This window comes from Mesitornis unicolor, unplaced genomic scaffold (assembly GCF_000695765.1).
Source record: "Mesitornis unicolor isolate BGI_N332 unplaced genomic scaffold, ASM69576v1 scaffold36316, whole genome shotgun sequence".
NCBI classification, from domain to species: domain Eukaryota; kingdom Metazoa; phylum Chordata; class Aves; order Mesitornithiformes; family Mesitornithidae; genus Mesitornis; species Mesitornis unicolor.
Window position 1 is genome coordinate 4,016 of NW_010190923.1, and position 273 is coordinate 4,288.

Below are 273 nucleotides of genomic sequence, written 5' to 3' on the forward strand. Positions count from 1 at the left end.
CTGCTTCTTTGGAGTCCTTTTTTTGCCACTTGCTGTCTCTGAGGAGGTGTAGGTTTATACGTGGTGGGCATTTCCAGGAGAGCTGTTCCCTGCTGGCAAGCAGGGGAGCAGGGAAAAGCACCAGGTTTCCTTTGGAAAGTCTGAAATCCATGTGGTCCCTTCTCTGAGGGTTCTGGTTGCCATCATAATGCCTTGGTTCCCTTCTGCCACTCCGCTGCTTTGCACAGCAGGCAGAAAGGGGCACCCTGGTGCCACTGCCATCAGCGTCGTGCG